Source organism: Lissotriton vulgaris, chromosome 7 (assembly GCF_964263255.1).
Source record: "Lissotriton vulgaris chromosome 7, aLisVul1.2, whole genome shotgun sequence".
NCBI lineage: Eukaryota > Metazoa > Chordata > Amphibia > Caudata > Salamandridae > Lissotriton > Lissotriton vulgaris.
The window spans coordinates 825,025,519-825,052,583 of record NC_141695.1 but is presented as its reverse complement, the minus strand read 5'-3'; positions in this window follow the sequence as shown (position 1 = coordinate 825,052,583).

The following is a 27,065-nucleotide window of genomic DNA, read 5'->3' as shown; positions in this document are numbered from 1 at the left end:
GTCTAGCTATAGCATGTATTGGTGTCCATGTATTTTGAATTTGTGAATGATATAAGTGTTTATATTGTTGTCTGGTTGTTTGTCCTATACTCTGATTGTCAAATAACAACCAAACAATAATAGGTGTATTGTTAATCAATTCAACTAATTGTACCACACCAGTTGCGCCATTTGTTAAACCATCATTGACATCCACATTGCAACTTAAATCATAACGAAGTTGTAAGGCAATGTGTAATGTATGTGAAAGGCCCATAGTTTTCTGTGGATCTTTGGGCAGTTGCTTTAGAATAGTTTTTTTCACATTTTCTGACAAATCAGAACTGACGGTATCGCTTGCTACTGTTATGTAGACTGGATAATCTTTGCAATGTTTTTCCAAAACCTTTTTGTTAATTTCATTAACTTCTAGATTAGTTGACATGATATATGGAATTGTTTCTAATAAACTCTCATCAGGTTGTATTTCCCTTTGCTTAATTTGTGAAATATCTTCTTCAGTATGCTTGCCTTCTCTCAACCTGTTTAGTAATTGAGCAAATTGAAGATCTTCTTTTTGGCGCATAATTTTTGTTAATTCAAAAATTTTAAAATGTTCTTTCCATAGGTTAGCACTTAAAGGACCATACAACTGTGTAGAATCCTGAAAAATGTATCTGTCAAATACAGGTTTTAATTGGTAAAAGTCACCAATGGCTAAAATTGAAATGCCTCCAAATGGTTCATTAGATGATTTTATTTCTTGAAGCCTGTTATGTATAAAATTTAACATATTGTGTCCTACCATTGAAATTTCATCAATAATAACAACTCTAACATGCATCATTTCCATTTGTAGAGCAGTTCTATGTTCATGACTCAGTTGTTTATAAGTCAAACTTTGCGACACAGGTATTTTGAAAGTGCTATGCAGTGTTTTGCCATTTATATTATGGGCAGCCTTTCCTGTTGGAGCAGTAAGTAAGATATAAACATTATCAGGATTTTCACCTGCCTTAGTGTTATAGTACCGTAGTAAAGTTTGATATAGTGCAGATATTACAAAACTTTTCCCAACACCAGCCCCTCCGGTGCAAAAAGTATAGCATGGAGTGCTTGTAGTTTTAAACCAATGCAAGTGATGGTAAACAAATGTAAGTTGTTCTTCCGTTAAGTTTTGCATAAGTTGTTGGTATTTATCATTGGGTAAAATAACGTTAGTTGAGCTTTGTTCTTCGGTTGTAGTTCTAATTCCTAAATCTAGAGCCAAATCATATCTATTAATATTTTCAGGATTTTGGTCTTCTGTCTGTATATTACCAGTTGGTGATAGAGGAGGTGAAATTAAATTTCCATGACACTGTTCATGAATAATGTTTGTAACTTCGCCATGCTGTTTGTTATAGATTTTTAGTTGTGTGTGAACAAATGTTTTAACTTCCAGATACCTATCATAGTAAGTTTCCTTGTTGATTAGTATTTTTTGTTCTTCCCTCCATGGATAGTGCAACATTAATATTTCTCTATAATACTCTTCTGGTTCATTATTTTTGCTAAATCTGCAAAAGCGTATTATTTTCCCTTGTGTGCGCTTATTTAAAGCATAATCATAATTCTGTTTCTGTTGTTCTTTATTTCCGTTACTACATTCTATTTCTAATTCTTCCTCATCTGAGCTGTAAAAGTTTTGTTCTGCAAGTAAATCTTCGCAATCATTGATTTCTCTCCCATGTGTTTTTCTCTTCACATAGTTGAAATTAGCAGCATAGTCTGCTAACGTGCACATCTCTAATGATTGTGGCCGTTTGCAGTACTTAATAATAATATTTTCACATTGAATGTCAGTTGAATCTTCTGGCAAGTTATTAATCGTTTCGATATCACGCATTAAATACGTTCTTTTCTCTGGACGGCTAGTATTAATAAATACAAATGATCGTGAGCTTTTCCGTAATGGTATTTGAAGAATGGAAAGGGGCGACCGAATCGGTCCCCCCGAACTTATGGCCGAGTGCCTCGATCCCCCCGGGAAGCCATTTTGGGCGGGAGGCGCGTCTCAGCTGGTATGCCCGAAGCGGCGTAGCTGGGGCGCGCTCGTTCCCGCCCTAGAGTGGGCTGGCCTAGACACCGACGCAGCCAGCCACGCCCTCAGGGGCAGGCAGGGGCGGGTATACGCCCGCCCTGAAGACGGATAAAAAGGGACGCAAGACCAGAAGACATCCTCTTGTTCTTGTGCTCTGAAGCTGCACCTCCTCGCTGCACGTGAGCTCGGGACAGAACGAAGAGCCAATTTTGAGCGTTTTAATCTCTCTCTTTGTCTTTTAGATACTTCGTCGAAAGGATGCCCAAGAAAGGAGCAAAGGGAATGTCGACTGACCAGTTGGTTCGGGCACTCATGAAGGACATGTCCGAAATTAAGAAGCGGTTGGCGGAGCGAGACGGCGAGGAGGGATCGGGGCGTCCACCGGCCGGAGGGAAGCCAAAGAGGCCGAGAAGGGGGCCGGTCGGGGGAGACGTCCCGGTTCCCTGTTCTCCGCTCGAGGCGCCAGCCCCGGTACCGGCCCCGGTACCGGTTGAGGGGAATCCGATTCCCGTGATAGTCACCCCGACGTCTGCCGAAGATATGCCTCCCGAATTGGCGGCACAGTTAGCAGCATGGTTGGGGGACAGTAATGGGGGCGCCATGGCTACCGAAGCGCAAGCACTCATAAAGCAGTTGCGCGAGAAACGTGATGCAGCCAAGGTGCCCGCGCCGGATGCGGCGATAGACAAGCCACGAGGGACGGAAGCAGCGTCCGGTGCAGGTAAGCGGCCATTGCCGATTGCAAGGGATGAGTCAACACCCTCTCGTAGAGAAAGATTGGGGCAACATGTTCCTTTGCCAATAAAGGAAAAGATTTGGGCGGGGGAATACGTTAACATTTTCTCCCTGCTCGTTGATCACTATGAGGTCGAAACTGTTAAGGGTCAAAAGGATCTGATGCATCCGAGTGTTTGGCGCGCAAAAATGGCCGCCTTTAAAGTGAATGAAAATATTGGTAACTGGGGGAATGCTTGGGGAATTTTCACGGCAATTTTGGGGGAACGTAGGCCTGATTTGCTCCCTGAATTTCCAGTATATCAGTCACGAATTATGGGGTACTCGACATCACACCAAGGTAACCAATGGTTCTGTTATGATAACCTTTTCAGGAAAGCGATGGAGCATAACAAAAGTTTAACCTGGGACTGTTACGATTCTTTAACATGGAATAAGATGAAAGAGTCGGGAATGTTGAAAGTGCCATTGGTGGGGAGTGCTGTTAGTGAGTCCTCCCGCCAAAATGGGGGGACACCCTTTCGGTCGGGTACGGGTACAGACGATTACCCGAGACCCGCCGGCAATACAGGGAAGAGGGGGTTCTGTTTCAATTTCAACAGAAGCAAATGTACTAGGCCCCCGGGATCTTGTAAGTTCAAACACGAATGTAGTGGTTGTGGGGCACCCCATCCTGAGTCCTCGTGCAGAGCCAAATCGGGTGAAAATGGGGGTAGAGGAGGCGCTAAACAGGTCTAATATAGTCCGAGGGGCGCCTTTACCAACCCCTGATTGATACCCTGGCGATGATTCCCTGGCTCAGCGAATACCCAGATCGTACTTCTGCTGGGGTGCTACGAAACGGTTTTTCATATGGTTTCCGCATCCCGGTAGGTAACTTTCAGGGTGTCGGGACGTGCAAAAATCAACTTTCCGTCTTGCAGCATACTACTGTAGTACAGGATAAGATCCGGAAAGAGGTTACCCGAGGTCGGGTTGCCGGCCCGTTTCCTGTCCCCCCGGTACCGAACTTTGTTTGTTCTCCTTTAGGGGTGGTCCCCAAGAAGGACCCGGGTGAGTTTCGATTGATTCACAATTTATCAGCCCCTCATGGCCTTTCTGCAATTAATCCAGACATGTGTTCGGTGCGGTACGCATCATTCGATGAGGCCGTAGCCATTTTGAATCGCCTGGGGCCCGGGACGCTGATGGCGAAATCAGATATCGAGTCAGCGTTCCGTTTGCTCCCGGTATACCCGGATGACCAACGTTTGTTGGGATTCATGTTTCAGGGTTTGTATTACATGGACAGGTGTATGCCAATGGGGTGCTCGATATCTTGTGCTTATTTCGAGAAATTCAGTAGTTTTCTGCAATGGGTTTACACGAAGAAAACAGGTTTTCGGAATGTGATGCATTACCTCGACGACTTTCTGTTCCTTGGGGCCGCTGGGGATGATGAATGTGCCCGGGCCTTGACTGAATTTTGTGTTTTAATGAATCAATTTGGCGTGCCGTTGGCACCAGGTAAAACTGTGGGTCCCACGACTTGCCTCGAGTTCCTCGGGATCGAGTTGGACTCTAGTGAGGGTTGTTTTCGTTTACCAGCTTCCAAAGTATCGAAATTCAAGACAGCCCTGCAAATGTGTATCACTGCATCTAAAGTTACGCTGCATCAATTGCAGCAATTGGTGGGGAAGTTGAATTTTGCCTTAAGGGTGATCCCGATGGCCCGCCCCTTCTCCCGTTCGATTGCACAGGCGATGGTCGGCCTAAAGGAGGGTCACCATCGCACGAGGTTATCGGCCGAGGTCCGCCAAGACATGCGTATTTGGTTAGCATTTTTGGCGGATTTCAATGGTCGAGTCGTCTGGAATAAACCGGCCTTGTCCTCTGAAGAGCTTGGTCTATGGACGGATTCAGCGGGAAGCATGGGTTTCGGCGCCATCTTCGGCACAAAATGGTCGGCACAAAAGTGGCCAACATGGTGGCACGATGAGGGGCTGACGAGTAATATTGCTTTCCTTGAGCTGTTTCCTATTTTGGTGGCCCTCAGATCCTGGCCCGATGGATTCAAAAATCATTCTGTCATATTTTGGTCTGACAATATGACCGTTGTAGAATGCATTAATAGTCAGGCAGCACGTTGTAAAATGATTTTGAGGCTGCTTAAAGAAATTGTCTTACTGTGTATGCAACTGAACGTGGTATTCAGAGCAAAACATGTCCCGGGGGTGATGAATCGGGCTGCTGATGCACTGTCTCGTTTTCAAATGCAGGCTTTCTCGGGTTTCCTTCCCTCAGCGGACCCCGAGCCAGCACCCTTTCCCGAAGCTCTCTGGTCTCTCGGTGCCCCGAACTTCGTTACCTCGTGGGAGAGAGTCTAGCACCAAGGACGAGGAAGGCATACGAAGGGGCGTTTCGGGCTTATTTGGCCTTTTTGGGGACTGAGAGAGGGGGACTTTGGGGGCATGAGGATTGGGTAGTACATTTTCTGATGTCCTTGCGTAAGGCTGGGAAGTCGGTGGCTACAGCCCAGAGGCATCGTGCTGCCATCTCCTTTGTTGCCAGGGCTCATAATATCCAGGACCCGACAGCGTCTTTTGCTGTACAGAAAGCGCTGCGTGGGTGGCAACGCCTTGAGGGTCGCAGAGTAGACGAGAGGCGCCCGATAGGTCTGGATAGGTTGTCCCAGTTGCTGGCCACACTCCCCGACATATGCTCGTCTCAGTTCGAGGCCTGTTTGTTCCGGGCCGCTTTTACGCTTGCATTTCACGGGGCTATGAGGATAAGTGAGCTGGTGGCAAGGAGCAAGCGGGATGTGGCGGGGGGTTTGTGCCGGGAACACGTTCAGATCAGGGGTGAGACTATGACGGTATCCTTTGTCAAGTCAAAAACCGATCAAAGTGGGGTGGGAGACTGCATAGTCATTCGCAGGATTCCGGGGTCCTCCATGTGTCCGGTGAGGTGTGTAGAGGATTACCTAGCACAAAGGGTGGCATCATGGGGGGGGACAATGTTGAGACACGCGGACGCCACCCCACTGACAAAGTTTCAGTTTCAGCGGGTGCTCGCGATGTCAATTACCGCAGCAGGCTTGGACCCGGGTGAGTTTGGGACCCATTCCTTTCGGATAGGGGCTGCCACTGAAGCTGCAGCCAGGGGTCTTAATGTGGAACAAGTAAAACGAGTGGGGCGTTGGTCCTCCAATTGTTATAAGAGGTATGTGCGGTTGCACATGTTGTGAAGCTGTAACAATGTACTCACGCTTCTTGTCTTTTGTTTGGTTTTCAGTTACGCAAGCCTTCGAGGCGGGGCGGACTATGCAGTCGATCCAACACCGGGCCAGCGGTCAGACATCACCGGCTGTGAGAAAGGAGGTGTGGGTCGTGGGCCACTCATACGTGAGGCGTGCCGCAGACGTATTCAAAGCAGGTGACATGATTCACGTAGCTGGGGAATACGGGTACAGGATGTCCTTCTACGGAAGGGGCGGTCTCGGTATTGACCAGTTTCAAGCTTACTTTGAGGGTTTGTTAGGGCGGATGAGGTCACCGCCGTCTATAGTCATAGTACATTTAGGGGGCAATGATTTGGTCACCACCGGTAGACGACTTCTCCTGGAGGCAATGCTTTCCACCGTAAGTTGGTTGGCGAGGAAAGTTCCGGGGTGCATAATTGCGTGGTCTCATATGATCCCACGAAAAGTGTGGCGGGGGGCTATTTCGATCCCTGCTTTGAACCATTCTGTTAGGAAACTTAATAACAAAATGAGTAGGTTGTTCCGTTCCAGGACATTGCATTCTATCTCGCACGGTTGTATTAATGATGACAGTAGGTATATGGGGGATGGTGTGCATTTGTCTCGGGTGGGAAATGAGTTACTCATAGGAGACTTCTTAGCATGGTTAAAAACGTTGGAACATGACCTTTAGCTAGGAGTTTTGGTGGGGGGCCCGGATAGCCGGTCAACTATCCGGGCCTGTGGCGGTAAGGTCATGATCGGTGAGCACTAATTAGTAGATCCCTATGAGTGGGCGTCACCCAACACGGATGGGAGTGCTCGGGAGAGGTGGCCATTGGCCCCTCAATGGGGAGGCGGTCCCTTCTAAGGATGGGTCGCCGGAAGTAAAGGAAAGGCGGTCAAGGCCCCTTCCTTTGTAGGAGGGGTTACAGCCCCCTCCTGGGGAATTTCCCGGGGCCAGTGACATCTGCGACGGCAGATGCGGTAAGTTGTGTGGGGTTGGGATAAGGGCCACGATACCTTCTAGATACCTCACACGAGTATTCGAACGACCTTTAACTGGCGTCGAGTTTTAGGTGCCCCCGTCAAGTCAAGGGAAATTGGTAGTAGTTGCACTTGAGGTACGCCTCCGTGCTGTCGCCCATCCCAAGTGGGAGGGGTAAGTCCGGTTAGGGATCTTGACACCGGTTATGACCTTGCCGTTGGCCCTTAAACGTTAGGTTGTACAATTTCAATATGTCAAGAAATGTTTTGTAGGTTGCTAGTTCGGCTAGGAGAACCTCTGTATTAGAGAATCTGTTAAGGTTAGCCAAACATCGCAATATGGTAATGAAATTGTACATAACATGAAACGTTTAATGTTTTAATTTTGTTTTAATAAATACGGCCGGGATGGTCACTCCATCCCACTTCCAAAAACTTCAAGAACTGTTTCCGGTTTCACTCCTTTTGGGGATTGTGTTGAGAGGGGGTGGCGGGTATCTCGGCTATATGGAAAGGGGCGACCGAATCGGTCCCCCCGAACTTATGGCCGAGTGCCTCGATCCCCCCGGGAAGCCATTTTGGGCGGGAGGCGCGTCTCAGCTGGTATGCCCGAAGCGGCGTAGCTGGGGCGCGCTCGTTCCCGCCCTAGAGTGGGCTGGCCTAGACACCGACGCAGCCAGCCACGCCCTCAGGGGCAGGCAGGGGCGGGTATACGCCCGCCCTGAAGACGGATAAAAAGGGACGCAAGACCAGAAGACATCCTCTTGTTCTTGTGCTCTGAAGCTGCACCTCCTCGCTGCACGTGAGCTCGGGACAGAACGAAGAGCCAATTTTGACCCACCCACCAGCTCCTGAAGACAGCCAGTTGTGTATAATAAAGTTGATTAATTTTGTTTTGTTTTCGTTTCCAGGTTGTAGTGCCATGTTGATTTTGAGTTAATAAAGAATGTTCGTTTTGAGTATGTTTGCCATTAAAGATATTCAGTTAGTGTCGAATTGTGATGTATGCTCTTTCAGTCATAGTGGCCAATGTATTCGTAGGTTAATTTGCACTGTCGTATTTATTTTGGTAGGCGGTAAGGTCATGATCGGTGAGCACTAATTAGTAGATCCCTATGAGTGGGCGTCACCCAACACGGATGGGAGCGCTCGGGAGAGGTGGCCATTGGCCCCTCAATGGGGAGGCGGTCCCTTCTAAGGATGGGTCGCCGGAAGTAAAGGAAAGGCGGTCAAGGCCCCTTCCTTTGTAGGAGGGGTTACAGCCCCCTCCTGGGGAATTTCCCGGGGCCAGTGACATCTGCGACGGCAGATGCGGTAAGTTGTGTGGGGTTGGGATAAGGGCCACGATACCTTCTAGATACCTCACACGAGTATTCGAACGACCTTTAACTGGCGTCGAGTTTTAGGTGCCCCCGTCAAGTCAAGGGAAATTGGTAGTAGTTGCACTTGAGGTACGCCTCCGTGCTGTCGCCCATCCCAAGTGGGAGGGGTAAGTCCGGTTAGGGATCTTGACACCGGTTATGACCTTGCCGTTGGCCCTTAAACGTTAGGTTGTACAATTTCAATATGTCAAGAAATGTTTTGTAGGTTGCTAGTTCGGCTAGGAGAACCTCTGTATTAGAGAATCTGTTAAGGTTAGCCAAACATCGCAATATGGTAATGAAATTGTACATAACATGAAACGTTTAATGTTTTAATTTTGTTTTAATAAATACGGCCGGGATGGTCACTCCATCCCACTTCCAAAAACTTCAAGAACTGTTTCCGGTTTCACTCCTTTTGGGGATTGTGTTGAGAGGGGGTGGCGGGTATCTCGGCTATATTAGATATGCTGCTTCTTGAGCACTAATTTCTGTGCAGTTGAGGAATTTGTTTCCTATGTGTTTAAGTTGATCTTTGATATTACTATTGCTTGTTACCTCTTTAGCAGCTTGCGCTAGAAGTTTGCTAATTCCTCTTTGCGATTTACTGATATATGAGATAATGTAGACCGCACAAGCATAAGGGTCCAGTATAAACTGCAAATCTATGTTTGCTCGCCAAGCTTCTAAAAGAGTACTATTGTAGTTATTGATGAAGCATTCGCTTGGTGTTCTTTTCAAAAAAATAGTTGTTTTTTGTAAGCTAGTTTGTATTGAAGTAATATATTATTTATTATCCATTTTAATGAAGTCTAAAAATTCCTCAAAAGAAAGTGTATTAAAAGTAGTATTATTCATAGCTTCATGTATTATTTTAATATTATCTTGCCATTGCTTATTTGTCTCCTCAAGTGTTAATGGCTCTAATATGAGCGTTCTTGACATTGGATATTTTGGATATTGATATTTGCATGTCCGTTGCTGTTTACGTCTGCAATTTTTTGTGTGACCATGCCTTTGTAGATTTATTAACGGTTGTAAAACAGGGTTCTCAGACTTATGACAAGTGATATATTTGTCAATGAAGCTATTGACTTCTTCCACTGGTGAAACACCATACAGTGGTGCTTTGTTTACCCAGAGTAATGCATGTATATGTGGAGAACCTCTTTGTTGGAATTCGACTCTGTAAAAGTAGTCTACTATTTCGCCAATTGGATTAGTGCCATTCAGCAAAACACAATTAAAGAATTTCCTAACTTGATAGTCAAACTGTCTTGCACATGTTATTGGATCTTCTTGTATTAATTTACTTTTAGTTTCCCAAGACATGTTTAAGAATTCTTCCTCTGTACATTCCTTTAAGTTTCTAACTCTCAATAGTATATTTATTAAATGGTGCCATTTTGTTTCGGCAGCAGATAAAGTAAAAAAGAAAGTGGGTATGCCAAGTTGCCTTATCATTGCAAAAATATCTTTTTTGCAACCTTCCCAATATGGAGGTGAACTGCGTATAGTTTTTAATACTTTGTAACCCTCATTAAACTGTAAAACATTGCCAATATTATATTTTATGTCTTTAGCAGTTATTTTATTTCCATCTGTAAAATGTTTCCTGATGGAAATGTTGATTTTACCCTGGATCTGCTTAATATGTAATTTCTTCAGTTTAAAAAACACATTAGTAATAGATTTAGCGACTCTTCTATCATAACTCCTTAACTCAGCTTGGCAAATAGTACTATAATGTACCGGTATGTGTCTTTCCTTATTGTTAGGCCTTCGTTCACCACAAAAAATAGTAGGGAAAGCCAAAAACTCTGAATCTTTATCCTCATATAAACCTCTTGGCGTGTTATGTTCAGCTGGAGCTAAACTTAACACATTCACCGAATTACTAGTAATTGTTTCATTTGTTAACATAGTATCCAAATTTCCAGCTTCTATGTTGTCTGAACTATCAGATGAATTGTTTGTTTCTGAAGTCTCATTGTGAGATTCTCTTTCTGGAGGTATAAACTCCCAGTCAGGGTTAATAGTAACACCATATTCATTAAACATTGTACTATTTTTAGCTAGCCATGTAGCTGCCTTTTTTACAGTATTTGGTCTAATATTCTCATAATGTGTATATGATTTATAGACTAATTTCCTTTTTAATTTCACTGGGATTGTCATGGCATCATTAATTTGCCTTGGTAAAATTGTAACAGTTGTCATAACATCTGCAGGTACATTAACTACTGCACCTGATAATGATTTTTGAAAACCGCGTGGCAGAGTCCGAATTTGTAAGAATGGTATCCTAGGTGAAACTAATCTTTCTTCTAAATCATATAGTTCTAATTCAACTGGTACATTTGGGAACCCCATGCCATTTACAATAGAACATGGTGGTATTTTATTTTTGCGAATGTTATAATAGCAAGTCCTACAAATAAAATTTGTTTTCTTGTTACTAATGTTACACTTTTTGAAAATTTCGGATTGGCTAACACTGCGTATATTTTTTACTGTTTGTTTATGACACAATTGATTGCAAAGAGTACAAATGTATTCCGGCCCATGCAATATTTCACGGTGGAATTTGCGAATGATTGTATGGATTTGTTTACCTCGTTTCTGTCTTTGGCCCTGCGTTAATCTTGGTCTGTTTTTATCAATACCAATTAGTTGACTGTTGGTAATGTCTTCTTCAACTGCATTAACTTTTTTTCTTTTTACAACTTTAGTTGGACATGTACTTGAATCCCTTTTTCTTTTCAGAGACTGTTTATTGGTTCCCTGTATAGATTTACTATTCCCTGGTAATTGTGACAAATGATTAGTATTGCTATTCCCTCCCTTACTTTGATTCTGTAAATCATCTGAAGACATTGTTGTTGATGTTATAGTCTGATTAGGAGTACATTCAGTAGTATGTACCCAAATTTTTCTTTCTTGCGGTAGGTGACTATTTTTCTTGTGCACTATAAGTGCTTTTGTAAATGATTTCCTCTTAATGACTTTTATATCTATTGGTGTTAATTCAAATTGGACACATTGCTCAGCCTGATGTGTAAAGTTATATGCTAGTTTCACAACATATTGAATCAGCCCTTCAAAAGAATGAAATGCAATTGTAACACATGTTCCGTTTGAATGAGGCATGCCTTCATGGTCCCTACTATGTGAATCAAATACAAAGTATGATTGCATATGTTTGAAAATAGCTATAACATAAACATTCATACAAAGTATAACACCACAGTGCTTATTTAGAGTAACATTTAATGCTGTGCTAATATCTGGGTAGGCTTTATCAAAACGTTTAAGGACATCACCGTAGTAAGCGTTCCGTAGCAAAAGTGAATATATCTCTTGATTGTGATCTATATACCTTGGCAGGTCATCTGGATGCATAAGTGTTTCTTTGTTAATAGAATGCATTTGTAGATATAAAGCGTCCCCACGGTCCATTATATAATGCAGATCATTAGAGTTCCAAGTAGTTACTGGCTTGCATAAATTGTGCAAGACAGCAAAAACACTATTTGGTAAGCATTGCTTACCTTGTGATTTGCTATTAAATTTCCTATTCCCTTGATGGTAACTTGCTTTCAAGCATCTCTGCATTTTATATGTTATACTAAAATGTTCTTAGCAACAAATGTAAATTAATAACCTTTCCTAAGTACCTAATTTTTTGGGGTACTGTAAGGTATGAACTTTTGACAATTTTTCCACTAACTGGCAAAGTAGTATTTACCTTAACTTGTGTTTCTTTTGTTGTTGTTTTAATAATCTGAAAGGAGAAGAAAGAAATGTTGGTTATAATATATATTTTCTAATTTTTCCCGTAAAGGCCACATTAGCATGTAAATGGTCTTTTAAAGACCTGTGAGGGTGAGGGTGAGTGTGAGTGAGGGTGAGGCTGAGGTGTTGAGGGTGAGTGAGGGTGAGTGAGAGTGAGGGTGAGTGAGGGGTTGAGGGTGAAGGGTTGAGGGTGTGAGGGTGAGGGTGAAGGTTTGAGTGTTAGTGAGGGTGAGGTGTTGAGGGTGAGTGAGGGTGAGGGGGAGGGCTTGAGGGTGAGTGAGGGTGAGTGAGATTGAGGGTGAGTGAGGGGTTGAGGGTGAAGGGTTGAGGGTGAGGGGTTGAGGGTGAGGGGTTGAGGGTAGGTGAGGGTGAGGGTGAGTGTGAGTGAGGGTGAGGTGTTGAGGGTGAGTGAGGGTGAGTGTGGGTGAGGGTTAGTGAGGGTGAGGGAGGGTGAGGTGTGGAGGGTGGGTGAGGGTGAGGGTGAGTGAGTGTGAGGTGTTGAGGGTGAGTGAGAGTGAGGGTGAGTGAGGCGTTGAGGGTGAAGGGTTGAGGGTGTGGGTGAGGAGTTGAGGGTGAGTGAGGGTGAGGCAGGGTGAGGCGTTGAGGGTGAGTGAGGGTGAGGGTGAGTGAAGGTTAGGCTGAGGTGTTGAGGGTGTGTGAGAGTGAGGGTGAGTGAGGGGTTGAGGGTGAAGGGTTGAGGGTGTGAGGGTGAGGGTCAGGGGGTGAGTGAGTGTAAGGGGATGAGGGTGAGTGAGGGTGAGGCATTGAGGGTGGGTGAGGGTGAGTGAGGGTGAGAGGGTGAGCGGTTGAGGGTGAGTGAGGGTGAGATGTTGAGGGTGAGTGAGGGTGAGGGGTTGAGGGTGAGTGAGGGTGAGGGTAGGTGAGGGGTTGAGGGTGAGGGAGGGTGAGGGTGAGTGAGGGTGCAAAAATAACGACACCCTTAAAGTGGTGTTGTTATTTTTATTTGGAAAATCGTGAGCATTGCTGAGGATGCGGCCCTTGAATGTGTCTGTGGGTATATTTTCTAATTTTTCCCGTAAAGGCCACATTAGCATGTAAATGGTCTTTTAAAGACCTGTGAGGGTGAGGGTGAGTGAGGGTATGGCTGAGGTGTTGAGGGTGAGTGAGGGTGAGTGAGAGTGAGGGTGAGTGAGAGGTTGAGGGTGAAGGGTTGAGGGTGTGAGGGTGAGGGTGAAGGTTTGAGGGTTAGTGAGGGTGAGGTGTTGAGGGTGAGTGAGGGTGAGTGAGATTGAGGGTGAGTGAGGGGTTGAGGGTGAAGGGTTGAGGGTGAGGGGTTGAGGGTGAGGGGTTGAGGGTGAGTGAGGGTGAGTGTGAGTGAGGGTGAGGTGTTGAGGGTGAGTGAGGGTGAGTGTGGGTGAGGGTGAGTGAGGGTGAGGGAGGGTGAGGTGTGGAGGGTGAGTGAGGGTGAGGGTGAGTGAGTGTGAGGTGTTGAGGGTGTGTGAGAGTGAGGGTGAGTGAGGGGTTGAGGGTGAAGGGTTGAGGGTGTGAGGGTGAGGGTCAGGGGGTGAGTGAGTGTAAGGGGTTGAGGGTGAGTGAGGGTGAGGCGTTGAGGGTGAGTGAGGGTGGGTGAGGGTGAGTGAGGGTGAGAGGGTGAGCTGTTGAGGGTGAGTGAGGGTGAGATGTTGAGGGTGAGTGAGGGTGAGGTGTTGAGTGAGGGTGAGTGAGGGTGAGGGGTTGAGGGTGAGTGAGGGTGAGGGTAGGTGAGGGGTTGAGGGTGAGGGAGGGTGAGGGTGAGTGAGGGTGCAAAAATAACGACACCCTTAAAGTAGTGTTGTTATTTTTATTTGGAAAATCGTGAGCATTGCTGAGGATGCGGCCCTTGAATGTGTCTGTGGGTAGTTTTAAATGCTGGAATTGTTGTTGGGGACGGAGAGGGAGTGAGTGTGTGCGTGAAAAGTTAATACTGAGAGACGTAAAAAAAGGTGTGTGTGTGTCATCTTGTAACTTGGACTAGTTACTGTGTTGCATTGAATGTGAAAATGAATGCGGTGTGCGTGTAATATTGAAAGTGTACCCAGTTAGTGTGCAAGTAATGTACAGAGACAGAGAGGGAGTGAAGGGGAGGGAAATGGAGAGGGAGTAAAAGGGAGGGAGAGTGAGGGAGATGGAGAGGGAGGGAAAGTGAGGGAAAGGAAGGGAAATGGAGGGAGAGGAAGGAAAAGGGAGTGAGACGGAGAGTGATAGGGAGGGAGACGGAGAGGGAGGGAGGGAGAGAGGGAGGGAGAGAGAGGGGGAGGGAGAGAGAGGGAGTGAGACCGAGGGAGTAACACAGTTAGAGTAAGACAGAGGAAGACAGGAGAGAGGGAGGGGGAGATAGAGAGAGGGAGAGAGAGCTATAGAGAGGGAGGGAGACCGAGAGAGAAAGAGAGAGAGAGAGAATTGTGTGTATGCCGGGAGGGCTCAGTGGACGAAGCCTTCTTCTGCAGGGTCCTGTGATTAACATCATGGTCAGTTTTATGTTGTTGCTGTAGCCCCGACCCTCACCCACTGACCCTGCCCCCACCGATGCGGCCCTTGGACACAAATAAAAAAGAAAATTTGGGCCCTGAGTAGCCATGTAATAGAGGGTGTGTGTGAAAGTCCCCTTGATCGTGTAATGTGTGTATAAAAAGTTTGTTGTGGTGTGGCGAAGTGTTGCGAAAGGAGTGTGGCTGTACTATTTCCCCGTAATGTTACAGTGTGCCTGTGAATAGTGTAGTAAGTGTAAGGTCAAGTGTTTATTTTTGTAGGCAGGTAATCTTGGCTAATGTGTTATTGGATGTGTGTTTGTGAAAAGGTAATACTAGTAGTTGTACGAGAGGGTGTGTGCGTGTGTCAGCTTGTAACTTGGATTAGTTACTATGTTGCAGTGAAGCTGCGAATGAATGCATTCCGCGTGAATGTTGTAAAGTGTAGCCTGTTTGCGTGCAAATAAATGTGCAATTAGAAGTCCTGACTGAAACTTTGGTGCTGTAGTGGCGAAGTGGTATGATCTTAGATTGCGTTGGAGTCGCACGTGCTGTATAAGGGTGGCTGTTAGTGTTTTGCCTAATGTGACAGGGTGTGTGTGATTAGTGTAAGCTGCAGCTGTGTTCACTCTTGAGTCCGATCATCCTGTTTACTGTCTTGCTGTGAAGCTGTGAATAAAAGCGTAATGAGTGTTCTGTTGTGTTCGCACTCAATTCGGCGTGCGTGTGATATAGTATGTGTTCTTAACCGTGTGTGCGTGAAAAGTTAATACTAAGAGACGTAAAAAAAGGTGTGTATGTGTCATCTTGTAACTTGGACTGGTTACTGTGTTGCATTGAATCTGAGAATGAATGCTGTTTGCGTGTAATATTGAAAGCTAATGTGACAGGGTGTGTGTGATTAGTGTAAGCTGCAACTCTGTTCACTTTTGAGTCCGATCATACTGTTTACTGTCTTGCTGTGAATAAAAGCGTAATGAGTGTTCTGTTGTGGTCGCACGCAATTTGGAGTGCGTGTTATATAGTATGTGTTCTTAACCGTGTGTGCGTGAAAAGTTAATACTAAGAGACTTAAAAAAAGGTGTGTATGTGTCATCTTGTAACTTGGACTGGTTACTGTGTTGCATTGAATCTGAGAATGAATGCGGTTTGCGTGTAATATTGAAAGTGTACCCAGTTAGTGTGCAAGTAATGTAGGTAGTTGAAGTTGTGAACGAAATGTTCCTGGGAGTGTGGCGAACTGTTATGATATGAGATTGCGGCCGAATGTTCCGAAAGTGTGTGTCGAGTGTTTGTTTTATTTAAAAAAGTATCGAATGATGTTCGCATGGTGTAACGGGGAAGTTTGTTCCTATGCATGTGAATGTGATAATGTGTGTGCGATTTTGTGTGTTAGGTGCAAGCTGAAGCTGTGGGTACTGTTGATCTTGTTGATAGTGTAAAGTAACCTGAAATTGTGCTTGCAATCAATATGTCGTGTTTGTAATTTAGTAAGTCTTGTTAGTTGTGTGTGCGGGAAAAGGTAACACAAGGAATTGTACGAGAGGGTGTGTGTCAAACTTATGTTGTGCCTTGAATTATTGGAAGAAAAGTTCTGTGTGGCGAGTCGAAGTGTTATGGACGAAAGGGCAAACTATGTAGCAGAGTAAACAGTTGGCTGTACTTACATGATATATGTTGGTGCGCCGTTTCTTTCCCCCTAGCAAGGAGATGTTGAATGCGTACGAATAACCTACAAGATATAACGATAAAAAATAAACAAATATGTATCGGTAGGTTTAAACAAAGGTATGACCTGCTTGAGAAATTACGTAGTCCTTTTCCAAGTATTACCATAGAAAATTTAGTTTTCCCAAAGAACAATGTTGCACAATAATTTAACACAGGTGCAATGTTGATATAGTAATTGTTCTAATAAACGGAAGTAAATTTATCAATGCTGTCCCTTTGATGTATAGAAATAAAAGTTCCATGCACTTACTTTCTAAGATTGAATGGCGTAGTTTTTCAGTGGCTGTTGGTCGATAGCAGCAAGTACAGCGTCGTTCTGTAAGTCCGAGTTCTGTCCTCGCAGGTAAAAACAGAGTATGACTTAAAGTGACCCGTCCCTCTGCTTAAATAGGGGGTAACGATGCAAGAAACTTTTTTTTTCGTTTTTGGTTTAAGAAAGGATCAAAGCTTTTAGTCCTTGCCTTGCCCCAAGGAAAAGTCACACTAGCTGATGTGCGCGACTTGGAAGTGTGAATGTTTGAATGTGTATGCAGATGGAGTATCGACATTGGCGCGACAGTAGACTTCCCTGGGCAACTCCCTTAATCGCACATAAGAGTTCGCTCGCAACTGACAAAGCAAAGGGCATTCTTTTTTTTCCTTAGTGTAATTTGACTTCAACTGTCTGCTCCAAGTTAGACTTAAAAATGGCATATATAAAGCTTTCAAAGTATACAAAGTTTTACTTTTAAACCTACAACTCTTGTAATATACAGGCTCAAAGTTGTGGCATTTATGTTTAGTATGAAAATACAGAACATTGCTGCGGATGCGTCCATTAATGTGTGTGTGGCAACTTTAAAATCCTGTGGGCGAATGAGAAAGATGGTGGATGATTTTGTTTGGCAGTACATAAATGTAGAGACAGGTGTGGCGAAATGTTATGAGCTGATGTATGGTGCTGAATGGGTCAGAGGCTGGATGCAATATTTGCCATCAAAGTTGTGTTGTAATTTTTTTTATCAAAATCGTGAGCATTGCTGCGAATGCGGCCCTTAAATGTGTCTGTGGGTAGTTTTAAATGCTGGATTTGTTGTTGCTGTGTGTGTACGTCTTGTAAATACAGAACTTTGCTGCGGATGCGTCCCTTAATGTGTGTGTGGTTACTTGTAAATCCTGTAATTTTTGACCTTGGTGTGTGTGTACGGGTTGTAGAATGATAAATATGGTGGCTGATTTGTTTGGCAATACATAAATGTAGAGACAGATGTGGCGAAATGTTATGAGCTGATGTATGGTGCTGAATGGGTCAGAGGCTGGATGCAATATTTGCCATCAAAGTTGTGTTGTTATTTTTATTATGAAAATCGTGAGCATTGCTGCGGAGGCGGCCCTTAAATGTGTCTGTGGGTAGTTTTAAATGCTGGAATTGTTGTTGCTGTGTGTGTACGTTTGGAAATACAGAACTTTGCTGCGGATGCGTCCCTTAATGTGTGTGTGGCTACTTGTAAATCCTGTAATTGTTGCCCTTGGTGTGTGTGTACGGGTTGTAGAATGATAAATATGGTGGCTGATTTGTCTGGCAATACATAAATGTAGAGACAGATGTGGCGAAATGGTATGAGCTTATGTATGGTGCAGAATGGGACATAGGGTGGATGCAATATTTGCCCTTAAAGTGGTGTCGTTATTTTTATTAGGAAAATCGTGAGCATTGCTGCGGATGCGGCCCTTGAATGTGTCTGTGGTTAGTTTTAAATCCTGGAATTGTTGTTGCTGTGTGTGTACGTGTTGTAAATACAGAACTTTGCTGCGGATGCGTACCTTAATGTGTGTGTGGCTACTTGTAAATCCTGTAATCGTTGTTGTTGGTGTGTTGCAAGCATTGGAATAGTTGTAATAAGTTTATGCCAATGAAGACAACGGATTGAATTTTTAGTATGTGCAAGCGTAGACGTAAAGTTCCCCATTTTTCCATAGGGCGCTCTAGAGGAAGGCTATAAAATAGGAGTTAAGGTGAATGGGGATGAGCCTGTTGTTTTTATGAATGTAGTACACAAGTATTTTTAAATTAAAAGTATCCATCCCTCTTGTGACTGGCACTTTCATTCACTTTTGTGTTTGTGCGCTGTAGTATGAGCTTATGTGAGTTAATGCTGTTGTGTGTGTACGTGTTGCTGGCCTTTATAATAATTAGTGTATGTTTCGGAACAAGCATGTAGTCAAAAGAGCCGTTGTGGGTGCATAACGTCTAAATGTGCACAACGAGCATGCTCTGTGTTTTTGTTGCGTTTGTAGGATCAAAGGTTTGAATCCTTCCCTTGCCCCAAAGAAAAGTCACACTAGCTGATGTGCGCGACTTGGAAGTGTGAATGTTTGAATGTGTATGCAGATGAAGTTTCGACATTGGCGCGACAGTAGACTTCCCTGGGCAACTCCCTTAATCGCACATAAGAGTTCGCTCTCAACTGACAAAGCAAACGCCATTTTTTTTTCCCTTCCTGTAATTCGACTTCAACTGTCTGATCCAAGTTACCCTTACAAATGGCATATATAAAGCTGTCAAACTATAAAAAGTTTACCTTTTAAAAGTACCACTCTTGTAATATCCATGCTCAAACTTTTGACGTTATGTTTATTATGAAAATACAGAACTTTGCTGAGGATGCGTCCCTTAATGTGTGTGTGGCTACTTTGACATCCTGTAATCGTTGTTTTTAGTGTTTGGGTACGGGTTGTAGAATGATAAATATGGTGGCTGATTTGTTTGGCAATACATAAATGTAAAGACAGATGTGGCGAAATGGTATGAGCTTATGTATGGTGCTGAATGGGACAGAGCCTGGATGCAATATTTGCCCTTAAAGTGGTGTCGTTATTTTTATTAGGAAAATCGTGAGAATTGCTGAGGATGCGGCCCTTGAATGTGTCTGTGGGTAGTTTTAAATGCTGGAATTGTTGTTGCTGTGTGTGTGTACGTGTTGTAAATACAGAACTTTGCTGCGGATGCGTCCCTTAATGTGTGTGTGGCTACTTTTAAATCCTGTAATTGTTGTTATTGGTGTGTGTGTACGTGTTGTAGAATAAGAAAGATGGTGGTTATCCAAATGAAGGCAACATAGGAAATCTTTCAATGAAGGCAACATAGGAAATGTTTAGTCTGTGCAAGCGTAGGTTGTAGAATGAGAAAGATGGTGGGTATCCAAATGAAGGCAACATAAGGAAATGTTTCAATGAAGGCAACATAGAAAATGTTTAGTCTGTGCAAGCGTAGACGTACAATCCCCCAATGTTAAATACCACGCTCTAGAGGGAGGCTGTGAAATAGTAGGCATGGTATGTAAACTATAGGAGTTTTGTTAAAAAAAATCACGTTTCCAGACGCCATTTTCTCCCTTACTGTAATTCGACTTCAACTGTCTGCTCCAAGTTACCCTTCAAAATGGCATGAGGGGTTGAGGGTGAGGGTGAGTGAGGATGAGGGTGAGGGTGAGGGTGAGTGAGGGTGAGGCAGAGGTGTTGAGGGTGAGTGAGGGTGAGTGAGAGTGAGGGTGAGTGAGGCGTTGAGGGTTAGTGAGGGTGAGGTGTTGAGGGTGAGTGAGGGTGACGGTGAGTGAGGGGTTGAGTGTTAGTGAGGGTGAAGGGTTGAGGGTGTGAGAGTGAGGGTGAGGGGTTGAGGGTGAGTGAGGATGAGGGTGAGTGTGGGTGAGAGTAAGTGAGGGTAAGTGAGGGTAAGTGAGGGTGAGTGTGGGTGAGTGTGGGTGAGTGTGGGTGAGGGTGAGTGAGGGTGAGAGAGGGTGAGGGTGAGTGAGGGTGAGAGAGGGTGAGTGTGAGGTGTTGTGGTTGAGTGAGGGTGAGGTGTTGAGGGTGAGTGTGGGTGAGGGTGAGGGTGAGTATGGGTGAGGCTGAGGGTGAGTGAGGGTGAGGCTGAGGTGTTGAGGGTGAAGGGTTGAGGGTGAGGGTGAGGTGTTGAGGGTTAGTGAGGGTGAGGTGTTGAGGGTGAGTCAGGGTGAGGGGGAGGGGTTGAGGGTGAGTGAGAGTGAGGGTGAGTGAGGGGTTGAGGGTGAAGGGTTGAGGGGGAGGGGTTGAGGGTGAGGGGTTGAGGGTGAGTGAGGGTGAGTGAGGGTGAGTGGTTGAGGGTGAGTGAGGGTGAGGCGTTGAGGGTGAGTGAGGATGAGGGTGAGTGTGGGTGAGGGTGAGTGAGGGTGAGGGGTTGAGGGTGAGTGAGGGTGAGTGTGGGTGAGGGTGAGTGAGGGTGAGGGAGGGTGAGTGGTTGAGGGTGAGTGAGGGTGAGGGAGGGTGAGTGGTTGAGGGTGAGTGATGGTGAGAGTGATTGAGTGTGAGGGGTTGAGGGTGAGTGAGGGTGAGGGTGAGTGAGGGTGAGGCTGAGGTGTTGATGGTGAGTGAGGGTGAGTGAGAGTGAGGGTGAGTGAGGGGTTGAGGGTGAAGGGTTGAGGGTGTGAGGGTGAGGCTGAGGGGTTGAGGGTTACTGAGGGTGAGGTGTTGAGGGTGAATGAGGGTGAGGGTGAGTGAGGGGGAGGGGTTGAGGGTGAGTGTGGGTGAGTGTGGGTGAGTGTGGGTGAGGGTGAGTGAGGGTGAGAGAGGGTGAGGGTGAGTGAGGGTGAGAGAGGGTGAGTGTGAGGTGTTGTGGTTGAGTGAGGGTGAGGCGTTGAGGGTGAGTGTGGGTGAGGGTGAGGGTGAGTATGGGTGAGGCTGAGGGTGAGTGAGGGTGAGGCTGAGGTGTTGAGGGTGAAGGGTTGAGGGTGTGAGGGTGAGGGTGAGGGGTTGAGGGTTAGTGAGGGTGAGGTGTTGAGGGTGAGGGTGAGTGAGGGTGAGGGGGAGGGGTTGAGGGTGAGTGAGGGTGAGTGAGATTGATAGTGAGTGAGGGGTTGATGGTGAAGGGTTGAGGGTGAGGGGTTGAGGGTGAGTGAGTGTGAGGGGTTGAGGGTGAGTGAGGGTGAGTGAGGGTGAGGGTGAGGGGTTGAGGGTGAGTGAGGGTGAGGCGTTGAGGGTGAGTGAGGATAAGGGTGAGTGTGGGTGAGGGTGAGTGAGGGTGAGGGGTTGAGGCTGAGTGTGGGTGAGGCCGAGGTGTTGAGGGTGAGTGAGGGTGAATGAGAGTGAGGGTGAGTGAGGGGGTTGAGGGTGAAGAGTTGAGGGTGTGAGGGTGAGGGGTTGAGGGTTAGTGAGGGTGAGGTGTTGAGGGTGAGGGTGAGTGAGGGTGAGGGGGAGGGGTTGAGGGTGAGTGAGGGTGAGTGAGATTGATAGTGAGTGAGGGGTTGATGGTGAAGGGTTGAGGGTGAGGGGTTGAGGGTGAGTAAGTGTGAGGGGTTGAGGGTGAGTGAGGGTGAGGGTGAGGGGTTGAGGGTGAGTGAGGGTGAGGCGTTGAGGGTGAGTGAGGATAAGGGTGAGTGTGGGTGAGGGTGAGTGAGGGTGAGGGGTTGAGGCTGAGTGTGGGTGAGGCCGAGGTGTTGAGGGTGAGTGAGGGTGAATGAGAGTGAGGGTGAGTGAGGGGGTTGAGGGTGAAGAGTTGAGGGTGTGAGGGTGAGGGTGAGGGGTTGAGGGTTAGTGAGGGTGAGGTGTTGAGGGTGAGTGAGGGTGAGTGAGGGGGAGGGGTTGAGGGTGAGTGAGGGTGAGTGAGATTGAGAGTGAGTGAGGGGTTGAGGGTGAAGGGTTGAGGGTGAGGGGTTGAGGGTGCATGAGTGTGAGGGGTTGAGTGAGGGTGAGGGTGAGGGGTTGAGGGTGAGTGAGGGTGAGTGAGGGTGACGGTGCTAAAATAACGACACCCTTAAAGTGGTGTCGTTATTTTTATTAGGAAAATTGTGAACATTGCTGAGGATGCGGCCCTTGAATGGGTCTGTGGGTAGTTTTAAATGCAGGAATTGTTGTTGCTGGGTGTGTACGTGTTGTAAATACAGAACTTTGCTGCGGATGCGTCCATTAATGTGTGTGTGGCTACTTTTAAATCCTGTAATTGTTGATCATGGTGTGTGTGTACGTGTTGTAGAATGAGAAAGATGGTGGTTATCCCAATGAAGGCAACATCGGAAATCTTTCACTGAAGGCAACATAGGAAATCTTTAGTTTGTGCAAGCGTCGACGTACAATCCCCCAATTTTACATACCACGCTCTAGAGGGAGGCTGTGAAATACTAGGCAAGGGTAGGTGAAGGGTTGAGGGTGAGTGAGGGTGAGTGAGGGTGACAGTGCTAAAATAACATAACCATTAAAGTGGTGTCGTTATTTTTATTAGGAAAATTGTGATCATTGCTGAGGATGCGGCCCTTGAATGGGTCTGTGGGTAGTTTTAAATGCAAGAATTGTTGTTGCTGGGTGTGTACGTGTTGTAAATACAGAACTTTGCTGCGGATGCGTCCATTAATGTGTGTGTGGCTACTTTTAAATCCTGTAATTGTTGTTCTTTGTGTGTGTGTACGTGTTGTACAATGAGAAAGATGGTGGTTATCCCAATGAAGGCAACATCGGAAATCTTTCACTGAAGGCAACATAGGAAATCTTTAGTTTGTGCAAGCGTCGACGTACAATCCCCCAATTTTACATACCACGCTCTAGAGGGAGGCTGTGAAATACTAGGCAAGGGTTAGTGAAGGGTTGAGGGTGAGTGAGGGTGACGGTGCTAAAATAACATAACCATTAAAGTGGTGTCGTTATTTTTATTAGTAAAATTGTGATCATTGCTGAGGATGCGGCCCTTGAATGCGTCTGTGGGTAGTTTTAAATGCAAGAATTGTTGTTGCTGGGTGTGTACGTGTTGTAAATACAGAACTTTGCTGCGGATGCGTCCATTAATGTGTGTGTGGCTACTTTTAAATCCTGTAATTGTTGTTCTTTGTGTGTGTGTACGTGTTGTACAATGAGAAAGATGGTGGTTATCCCAATGAAGGCAACATCGGAAATCTTTCACTGAAGGCAACATAGGAAATCTTTAGTTTGTGCAAGCGTCGACGTACAATCCCCCAATTTTACATACCACGCTCTAGAGGGGGCTGTGAAATACTAGGCAAGGGTAGGTGAAGGGTTGAGGGTGAGTGAGGGTGAGTGAGGGTGACGGTGCTAAAATAACATAACCATTAAAGTGGTGTCGTTATTTTTATTAGGAAAATTGTGATCATTGCTGAGGATGCGACCCTTGAATGGGTCTGTGGGTAGTTTTAAATGCAAGAATTGTTGTTGCTGGGTGTGTACGTGTTGTAAATACAGAACTTTGCTGCGGATGCGTCCATTAATGTGTGTGTGGCTACTTTTAAATCCTGTAATTGTTGTTCTTTGTGTGTGTGTACGTATTGTACAATGAGAAAGATGGTGGTTATCCCAATGAAGGCAACATCGGAAATCTTTCACTGAAGGCAACATAGGAAATCTTTAGTTTGTGCAAGCGTCGACGTACAATCCCCCAATTTTACATACCACGCTGTAGAGGGAGGCTGTGAAATAGTAGGCATGGTATGTAAAGTAAAGGAGTTTTGTAAAAAAAAATCACGTTTCTAGTGTTAGTATTTTCTTTGAGTGGGATTTTTTTTTGGGGGGTTTTTTTGTTGTTCTGGGGATAACACCCGGCTCGCATCCTGCTGTTCTAAATTAGCACATCCCCAAAGGAACTTCACAAGTGATTACAATCTTGACGACGGCGCTTAAAGTACTCTAGCATCCTGTAGTTTTGTTGACGAAAGCCTTGGAGTCTGTGGCGTGCCTGTGTGTTTATGTAAATGGAATTGAAGAGTGGTCCGAGCAGGTCCGACGTATTGTTGGGGGTTAGGGCAGGTTGCGAGGACTGTTTAGTCACGTGTGTGAGAAGTTGGCCCGATATGCAACGTTCGCTATTCTAGCGACCGCTATGTATCGTTCCAACGACCCTTATGGTGTTTGGTTGTAAGTCAACCTATAGACCAGCTATCCTAGTAGCGTGGATACGAGCAGTCTAAGGCTAAAGACTCGAGAGGGCGTGTTAAGCCAGCTGTTTACCACACATGTACCCCTTGAACACCCAGTGAAAGGACACCACACAAGTGTTATGAAAATAAACAGGATATTTATTAAGAATCACAACAGCCCTGTACTCTTTATGAGGACAGGGTACTAAGCACAAACCAAATCTCTTTAGCAAATACTTCAAGTGCACAATTAAAACAAGTGTCCGAGGACACGGAAAGGTTAAGGTCTCGGGCGGACCCGATAAGGCAAGTCGGAAGCGAGGGACTCGGGACCCTAGAGTAAGGAGGCTATGCAGGCACCGAAATGCCGGGTTACCTAGCCACGAGGGCTGCGGCTGCACAAGTCTTACAGGCGTCGGGGTCTTCGCTGACGAGCCAGGAGCCGGAAGAAAGGAGTTGCTGGCCGGCGACCAGTGCTGAATAGTTCGTAGAGATCCAAGCCTGGATCGGAGATTGATAAAACCTGAAAGCAGAGGGGACCAAGTTCGTACTACTAGCCAGTAGTCAGAGGGTACCAGGAAGGCACCGGTTGTCCGTCACCTCGACTAGGTGAGTGGGCGACGCTAGGCTCTGCAGTCTCACGGACCAGGAGGCGTTGTCGGCGACCACGGTGGAGGTGCGAGCTGTCCCACGAAGGATGATGCTGTCGGCGTCGCTGGGCCCAGGATGGGGCAACAAGCCTTGGCAGGTCTCAGGGCCACGTGGTGGGCCTAAGATGGCGTCTTGAGTGGACCAGGAGGGTCCGGGGTGCTTCTCGCAAAGATGGAAGCTAGGGCCAGTCTGGAGCAACCAGACCAGCAGTGATGATTCTCGGATGTCGTCACAGAAGGGCACAAGCCAGCGGCGAGTGACCAGACAACGTGCTGAGCAGCGAGCAGAAGGGCCCCACGCAGATCGTGGAGATGCTGGGAGACTGTACTTCGGTGCTAGAGCGGCTCAGGGTCGGGGCTTCTCGGACCCCAGAGCACTCACCAGAGAGTTACCTCGATGGTCGTGCTGGTTTTTAAGAGCATGCAGGTTCTGATGATGGCCGGTCCCTCGAGGTCTCGTCGCACCCACAGATCACAGCTGAGCTGATGACGTGGGTAGAGGTCAGAGGTGCCAGGGAAGCCGGTTCTCGTCGAGCTGGGCCGTCGGATCCTTGAGGAAGGACTTGCAGCAAACCGCAGAGTTCTTAGTTGGTGCCCGCTGATGCAGGGTGACTACTCCTTAGTCACAAGGGAGAAATCTTGAGAAGAGTCTTGAGTGTCCTTTCGTAGAAAGTAGTTCTTGATTCAAAGATGATCTAATTTGGAAGGGTCCCCGCTCCGGTCTTTATCCTAAAGAAAGGGGTGGGTACATGACTAGGTCCTGCCCTAAGGGTGGGACCAGGAAGGGGGGTAGTTACGCCCCTCTCCCCTGCCGGACTTTCCCCAGGCCAGGGCTGTCGCCCCTGGAACTGGTTCTAACCGGCAGATGCGTAGTGAGCACCGGGGTGCCACTCCGCAGTCACCTTCTCGCCAAAGCCCTACCTACCCAGAATACACAAACCCTGTCTGGGACGGTGCGAACAGCGCCCTCGACAGGAAACCCTTTGTCCAAGTGCTCCTCGCTGGAAGGACTCCCAGCAGCAGGAGGTCAGACTCGTGTCTGTGGTGGCAGCATCCATTTTGTGGAGCTGAGGCTTCAGTTAACTTTAACCGGGGTTCACAGTTACGTACATGTCGTGTCCCTCTAGAAGGGTGGGATGCTAACCTCATCGCCAGAATTGGTGAGAGGGCAGCACCCCGATTCGTATGACACCTTACTCGACATGCTTTGATAACGCGATACCGGAGTTACCGATGTGGTACGCGTTATCATGGAACAGCTATTGGGTCTTGATTCCGCAAGCTGCAACCGGGCTCGGCTCGGGCCTGAACCTAGCTCACACGAGCCCACGCACTCTGCCTTCAGGATTGTTAAGGCCTGCCATAGGAGTGACTGATAGGAACTCGGGTGTCCATTGTATGGTTAGATATAGAGCTACTATACCTAAAGCGAAGGGTGGTTACACGTCTTCGCCCCAGCTGTCGTGCAGCCAGTTGTGTCAAATTTAAGAGGCCAGCCAGGGGTGGCATAATACATGCTGCAGCCCCTGGCGGCCCTGGGTACACCTATGCCCTGCGTTACGGGGTCTGATAAGGTGGCCCAGTACCAATTGGTAAATGCACCTAGGGTACATATCGTAATTTAGAAAGAGAACAGCCAGGCTGTGGGTCTGATTAGCAGGCCCACAGCCAGAGAAAGTCGTAAACCAGTGAAACAAAAGCAAAAAATCTGGGTGATCATAGGATTGCAGACCCTACTCTCCTACATGACCCCCCCCCAAACGTCGGAACAATAAGCTAACCTTGACCAGGTGAGTCTTCTTGTTCTAAGTGGAAATATCTGGAGAGCCCATCGGCATTGCCATGATCAGTACCAGGTCTGTGTTCCACTGTAAAGTCCATCCCCTGTAGGGAAATGGACCACCTAAGCAGTTTGGAGTTTTCACCCTTCATCTGATTTAGCCACAAGAGGGGCTTATGGTCGGTCTGAATCTTGAAGTGAGTGCCAAACAAGTATGGCCTCAGCTTCTTCAGGGCCCAAACCACAGCAAAGGCTTCCCTCTCAATAGCTGACCAATTCTTCTCTCTAGGGGTCAGCCTTCTGCTTATAAAAGCAATGGGCTGGTCTTGACCATCAAAATTCAGTTGAAAAAGAACAGCTCCCACACCCAACTCAGAAGCATCTGTTTGGACAATGAATGGTTTGGAG